Source organism: Peromyscus leucopus, chromosome 1, assembly GCF_004664715.2.
Source record: "Peromyscus leucopus breed LL Stock chromosome 1, UCI_PerLeu_2.1, whole genome shotgun sequence".
Lineage (NCBI taxonomy): Eukaryota > Metazoa > Chordata > Mammalia > Rodentia > Cricetidae > Peromyscus > Peromyscus leucopus.
In genome coordinates this window covers 19,905,908-19,912,774 of record NC_051063.1, presented here as the reverse complement: position 1 = coordinate 19,912,774, position 6,867 = coordinate 19,905,908, and the positions used below count along the sequence as shown (strand labels likewise).

Genomic DNA, 6,867 nt, shown 5'->3' with positions numbered 1-6,867 from the left:
GCAACTATTAAGAAAACATGACAGTTTTAAGTTGTTTCTCATGGGTGAATCATCTCTCTACACATGATCTCAGTTGGTTAATCAGTAAATATTATGCAAACAGGTGCTACTGTGCTTTCCTAAAGTGATGTAATACATTAACCATTCTAAGCACATGCTCCATGCATGGTGCTCCCCAATGCAAATGTTCCTCTAAATCCATGTTATGTCTGTTTACATGAACATACCAGAAGCAACAGCTGGAATAGCCAAAGGCCAACAAATCCATTTGGCCTGGACGACTGCCCATACGTCCTGCTGTTGACCACAGAATCCTCATGCCATCTGCCTTTCACAGGGCAACTCTGTCTGCTGTGTACAGGATGGTGCCAAGCCTTCACAGCTACTTAGTGAAAGCAGGATGTTTATGCTGTGGGCTCTGATTGCTTCTGTCATTACTGGCCGATTCCTGCATTTGGGAATTGTCTACATAAGCACTTCATCTCTTCCAGGAGTGTCACTTCCTCAAAAAAGAGCCATTTCCTCTTTCAACCTTTCCCATTGGTTCTAAGTCAGCTTCATGGATAAAACTTGCTTTCAACAATAAAGAGAGGGTTGATTTCCCTTTCAGTCTTGTTGAGATGCAATTGACATATAATAAATTGCAAATATTTAATAGACACCATATGCTGAGATTGGACATGTTCATACACTTGCAAAACCTACCTTGATATCAAGGTAGAAAGTGTACCCATCACCTCCAAAAGGTCCCTCATATGTCTTTATGTGACTGTGTGTTAATATTGCTTACATGAACTCTCCCATCTGACCTAAATTTGAGTTCATGATACAGTATTGCAGCTTCTTGGCACTGGGCTGCATAGCAGATCTCCAGAACTAATTTATTTTGTGGAACTGAAACTTTAAACCAGATGAGCATCCCTCCAGTTCTCCTTTCTTGCAGTCCTTGGTAATCATTCTTCCGTTCTCTGCCTTCTTAACTTTGATTATTTCAGTTTTCGCAGACAAACGAACTCATACTGTGTTTTCATTCTATGTCTGCTTACTTCTCATGTTATTGCAAATTGTGGGATGGCCTTCTTTTCAGAGCTGAATAGTGTTCCATTGTTATACATTTGCTTTATCTACACAGATACTATTTACTTTGCTATTACTGTGACTAAACACTATGACCAAGGCAGCTTACAAAAGAACATATTTCCTAAGGTTTGTAGTTTCAGAATCCATGATGGTGAGGCAAAGGCATGGTAGAGGAACAGCTGAGAGCTCACATCCAGATTTGTGAGCAGGAAGGAAAGACAGCACACTGGGAAAGGCCAAGTTTTTTGAAACTTCAAAGCCTACCCCCAGTGATACACCTCCTCTAACAAGGCCACACCTCCTAATCCTCCCTAAACAGTTTCACCAATGACAGGGACCAAGCATTCAAACATATGATCCTATGGGGGGCATTCTCATTCAAGCTACCACAATGCATTTGTGGAGGAACTTGGGTCCAATTGAACAAAGAGGAGACTTGATTCCTTAAGCATCACCAAGAGTGCTCTGGTCCAACACTGCCCTAAGTGTGCTCCCACAATGCCTAGCTTCATATCTTGTTTTAATTCATGACAACAGTGAAGTGAAGGTGATTCCCATAATCAAGTAAGTTCTCGGGGCTTGAAATAAATCCCATTCCTTTCAACCTGGACTTCTCATAGTGTGAACTGTATATAGTATTGTTCCATTGTAGCATGAATCCTAATTGGTCTTATTAATAAAAAACCTGGAGTCAGATACCAGGGTGAACGCTGAAAGATCAGAGAAGCAGAGAAGCCAGCCACTAGTTCTTACCTCTATGAAATCCTCAACCGAAAGGGGACCAAGCTCCCATCTCCTCCCGCCTTATATTCCTCTCTCTGCCCAACCATATCACTTCCTGTCTCTACCTCCCTAGTACTGGGATTAAAGGCATGAGATTCCAAGTGCTGGGATCAAAGGTGTGTGCCACCACTACCTGGCTTTGTTTCTCTTTTAGACTGGATCATTCTTGTGTAGCACAGAGTGGCCTTGAACTCACAGAGATCCATCTGCCTCTGCCTCTCAAGTGCTGGGATTAAAGATGTGTGCCACCACTGTCTGGCCTCTATGGCTAACTAGTAGCTCAACTCCCCACTCTGTGCAGGGGTCATGCTAATCTTCTCTGTATCGTTCCAATTTTAGCATATGTGCTGCCAAAGCGAGCACACTTTTTTTTTTAAACTCCCCACTCTGATCTTCAGGCAAGCTTTTATTTATCAGATCACAAACAAAATATCACCACACTCCATGAAGCTCTAGAAGGGATGCAGTGAGCTTGAAGCCCATTTGACTTATATAAGCCCTTTGCCAAGGTTTTCAGAGAATTAGTCACAAAAGGAAAACAGTGATGAAAATTCTACTCATCAAGAGACAGTCACCCTGATAATATGTCAATGATAGCTCTGAACTCTTGGGGAAGTGAGCATAACAGTGACAATTGATTAACAACAACAAGTATGGTAGCCATAGAGACACGCCAATCAAACCCACCTTCAAGGAAAGACTTACTACTTAGCTGCAGTGAGCAAACAGCCTCCAGCTATCATTAGCTTTAATTGCCTCCACTAAAAGAGCCAACTTATCTGAGGGTACACTTCTCCCTTGCAGGCTCCACAACTAGAAATGGAGGGGTCTAAAGAGTCAGCCATTTGGCTTTAACGTCAGACACTCATGAGCAAAGGCTTGAGTTCTAGTTCACACAGTTCCTTCCTGTACATCTCTGCTTTCACCTTCATGCCTCAGGTGCTGAACAGTAATAATAGCATATGTTCAAATCCCTGAAGAACCCAACATGTAAGAGCTGTTACTGGAAGTGGGCTGAAAAAGCATAGACAAAATGGGCCTTTGGAGCCGGGCAGTGGTGGCGCACGCCTTTAATCCCAGCACTCGAGAGGCAGAGGCAGACGGATCTCTATGAGTTCGAGGCCAGCCTGGACTACCAAGTGAGTCCCAGGAAAGGCGCAAAGCTACACAGAGAAACCCTGTCTCGAAAAACCAAAAAAAAAAAAAAAAAAAAAAAAAAAATGGGCCTTTGGAGGTAACCATTCATCTCCACATCTAGCAACTGAGGATCCATCCCTAAATGGTCCTGGGAGGACAGACAGCTCCTGGTATGCACTGGCTGACCTAACTGTTAAAACATTGATGTAAGGTGAATTGGGATGGAGAACCAGTCCAAAGGAAGCATTCGTATATGTGATATTGCAGGCATTTGAGAAAGAGGAAATAAAAGGAGTGAGGCTAATAGAATGTATAACTTTTTAAAGCACTGTTGGAGTTTTGTAGAAAGATTGCATACATCTAAAAGTGAGTGTAGAATTTTAAAGTATCAAGAAACCATTTTGGCTACAGAGTAATTCTTGAGAAAATCACGGGTGTAATCCAATCAGACAAGGCTAAACTTAATGTGACCAAATGTACAACCATGGCAGGTACGTAAACCAAGGCCATGGCTTTATTGGGAAAAGATACAGTCTTCAAACACTAAGCAGGAAAATGGGTGAAAATTTCAGTACTGTAGGTGCCAGATGTAAGAAAAGAGCCACATGGAGTTTGCAACAAGCCCCAGTGATCAGAGCATTGTGAGGCAGAGTTCTGGAACGAGGCTGTGTCATCAGCAACAAAGGAACATAGGCCCTCTGAAAACACTACTCTACCAGGCTACCAGAGCATGGAAGGAACAGAGCTGCCCATGGTGTGCTGACTTCTAGCAAATATACATCCATAAAGACAAATAAGCTCACCAACTAGGGATCGTAAGAAAGAAGTAACACATTTAGGATGAAGGCAAAGATGGAAATTGGTCAGATGCCAGCGTGCCTATACTACACAATCATGCCTTTCCTAACTAACGTTTTTGTCTGTGTGAGGCATCCCTTAGGCCCAGCTAAGGAAGAGAGTTGAAACATTTAATTTGGAAGACAGCTGACTTGTGTGTGTGTGTGGGGGGGGGGTGAGTCTTGTAACTTAAGAGATCGCCTTAAGTGACAATAGTTGGGGGGGATCCTTTCAATGGGAAAAGCTTCAGGTAGTACACCTGGCCATTCATTCTCTCTTTTGGAAAGAGAAGAGACCTAAGTTTAAAACATAGATGAACTCATCTAGAGCACTAAATTGGTTATAGAGCTGTCAGGGATACAGAATGAAAAGTACTAGAAAATTAGTAATAGGAAGGTGGGATTCAACATACAGATGAACATACAGGGATGGATGTAAGCATAGTGGGTTTTATTTTTTGTGTTTGCTAATATTCATCAGACTAAATTATGTAGCAAATCTGTATCATTGGCCACCACAGTGATGTAATAATAGGACATGAACTAATGGGATGCAATGGCAAAGACTGAAGATATTAATGAACATATAACCTACACATCAAACCTTATTTAACTATTCTGGCAGTAAAATCTCCAAGCTTTGAGAGACAGAAGCCATCATTGAGACCCTAATATTAAGTCATTTTTCAATGACCCAAACCAGCTACTTGGTGGAAAGTTGCATACATTAGACCCTTCATTCAAGAAAGGTCAATGGTCCTTTCTCACTGATCCCATGTATGAGTTTGCCTTTCATGTCCATAGGACACATCTAACATTTCAGTAAGGATTGATCCATCCATTGGCATGGTATCTCACAAGGAGTCAAGACTCACTTCACAACAAAGAAGTGTAGAAGGCCTGGACCATGAGACTTGCTAGCATTCTCATATACCACAACATGCTTAAATAGTTGCTTGATGGACTATTAGAAACACATGGCCTGAAGGGTAAAGGACAGAGATAAGCACCAGTTGTGGCCCTGGACCAATGGTAGCAGCATAAAGCAATTCATACCACTGAACTCTCTTTTTAAATTTACATCCAATGTGACAGGTTTCTAATTTCCATTCAAGAACCCTCATGAAGTTGCTCCTTGTTTAGATAATGAGTGAATCTGTATGGCACAAGGGTAGGCAGAGTTAATGACCCAACACTTTAAGGATGTACTTACTCCCAAGCTGGAGAGATTAGCAGAAAGCCTACAGCCAGCAGCTCTCTTATGATAGGCTTCAGCAACGTATAGCTGGGGTCATGCCCTTCTGGTACTGCCAAGGTGTGATGCTGATCTCAGGAACAGCAGAAAGGCAGGCCATCCTACTTCAATATGAAATACTCCAATGGGCCAACATTCACTCCATGCTTCCTCACTGGGTAGGCTAAAGCTTCCTCGGGACTGCTTCCAGTGAATTTCTTTGTCTTGTCCTGTTTTCTCCCCACATCTTAAGTATTGTTCCCTAGCAAACATTTTCTATGTCAACTTCTCGGTCTTATATGAGCTAATAATTTCTTGAGACAGGGTCTCACTATATATGTATACATGGCTGGTGTGGAACTCTTGATATAGACCAAGATGGCCTTAAACTCACAGAGACTTACCTGCCTCCAGCTCTCTAGTGCTTAGATTAAAAACATATATCACCACCAATACTGACCATTGGCTAATAATTTTGCCACATGCTTTATATTCATTAGCTGTCATGCTTTGATCTAAGAAACTGTCTATGGAATGTGTAATAACATCATCCTCACTTTATAGATAAAGGAGCTTCAGACAGAAATAATTTACATGTAAGTCCCACAATTTTAGGAATCCAGAGTCCATGCACTTGATCACTACATATGGACATGATGGTGCATGCCTATAACCCCAGAATTTTGGAGGCTGTGGTATAATTGTGAGTTTGAGTCAAGCCTAGGTTACATACCAAGACCCTGTCTGAGAAAACAAGCAAAAATAAAACAATTTAAGATGAGTTATCTTGAAGAGCTTTGTAAGCTGTGAGACATTATCCAAACAGTGACCAATCTCCTTTAAGTGTTAGGACCCCTGCAAGAAGATGATAGGAAAATGCCACATAGCATTTAAGGACACAGTATTTACTCAAACTGTGCATTTTCCCTTCTCTGGAGAGCTAAGTTATAAAATGGGGGAGCATGGAATCATGGCAAAAATTAGAATTGGAATCATGGCCAAAATTCTCTGACCTTGTACGAAACTAACTATAGAGAGAAAGAGAGAATTGGTCCTAGCTAGAAAGAAGGGTGTCACAGAGCATCTATTTCTATGGCAGTCTATGAGCTGTGTGTACTGTTTTACTTAACATCCTCATGGTGCTGTGTCATAAGAGTGAACATCAGCCACGTGGATTTGGCTACTCCTTGTCATTCTATCAAGATACAGAAACCAGATTCTCCTGTGGGGAATTTGTCTTTCTTCATTCTTAACCATGAATTTTAAACATAATGGCCTCATTCCCGTTTCCAGAGTCAGACTTTGATTTCCTCACACATATAAAACCATGTATCTGCTCCCTTTATTAATGCTGTTATAACTGCCATAACAAAATACCACAGACAGTGTGACTTAAATAACATGGACTTGTTTGTTTCTCACAATTCTGAAGACTGGAAATACATAATAAAAGTGTTGGCTCTTTCGTTTCTCCCAAGGCCCGGCTTCTTGGCTGTCTTCACCCCTGTGTCTCCATAAACCCTTCCTCTGTGTTTTTCTTAAATTCTACTTCTTACAAGGACATGGGTCACACTGAATTAGGGTCCACCCATATGACCTCATTTTAATTGAATTACCTCCTTAATAGTCCATTTCTAAATACCCATGCATGGAAAGTTAGGACTTCAACACGAGAAGCTGAGAGAGGACACAATCCAGTCCATAACACGACCTTCGGGCATAGTAATTGGTTCAGAGATGAGAAGAAGTGCATAAGACTCGAAGAAGCATTCATTCAGAATCCTGAGAAGGAAGAGG

The 6,867-nt window shown here is 41.5% G+C and overlaps 1 pseudogene; it reads right to left on the bottom strand.

Annotated features, from left to right (window-relative positions):
* Positions 1-2,157: 2,157 nt before the first annotated feature.
* On the bottom strand, positions 2,158-2,226 carry LOC114711001 (annotated as a pseudogene).
* Between the last annotated feature and the right edge of the window lie 4,641 nt (positions 2,227-6,867).